We start from the raw sequence: 452 nt of genomic DNA on the forward strand, positions 1-452 counted from the left end.
ATTTATAAGTTCTAAAATCGCAGAAGAATTCGTTGCTGGGCAGTTTAGTTTAATGGTAAAACACTTGACATGTAATCACAGAGATGTGAGTTCGAGTCTCATGGCTGGCCGGTGACGTATTTTTCTGCATTATATGAATAATTTATCCTGATCACGCTATTCATAGCATTATCACGAGTTTGAGAAATAAATTTATTTCTGTATCTTATATATATATATATATATATATATACATATGTGTGTGTGTGTGTTTCGCTCCTCCCCACCTTCACATGACAACCAATGTTAGTATGTTTACATCCTTATAACTTAGCAGTTCAGCAAAAGGGACTGATAGAATAAATACTAGGCTTGCAAAGAATAAGTCCTGGAGTCAATTTCTTTGACTAAAAAACCCTTTAAGGTGGTGCTCCAGTATGGCCACGGTCAAATGACTGATACAAGTAAGAGAG

General features: G+C 35.4%; 1 long non-coding RNA gene across 1 annotated transcript in view; it reads left to right on the forward strand.

The window, feature by feature from the left end:
* LOC128248380 (uncharacterized) overlaps positions 1 to 452 on the forward strand; it is a 71,193-nt gene that overhangs the window by 61,779 nt on the left and 8,962 nt on the right. The gene's annotated exons all lie outside the window — the stretch shown is intronic.

This window comes from Octopus bimaculoides, chromosome 7, assembly GCF_001194135.2.
Source record: "Octopus bimaculoides isolate UCB-OBI-ISO-001 chromosome 7, ASM119413v2, whole genome shotgun sequence".
Lineage (NCBI taxonomy): Eukaryota > Metazoa > Mollusca > Cephalopoda > Octopoda > Octopodidae > Octopus > Octopus bimaculoides.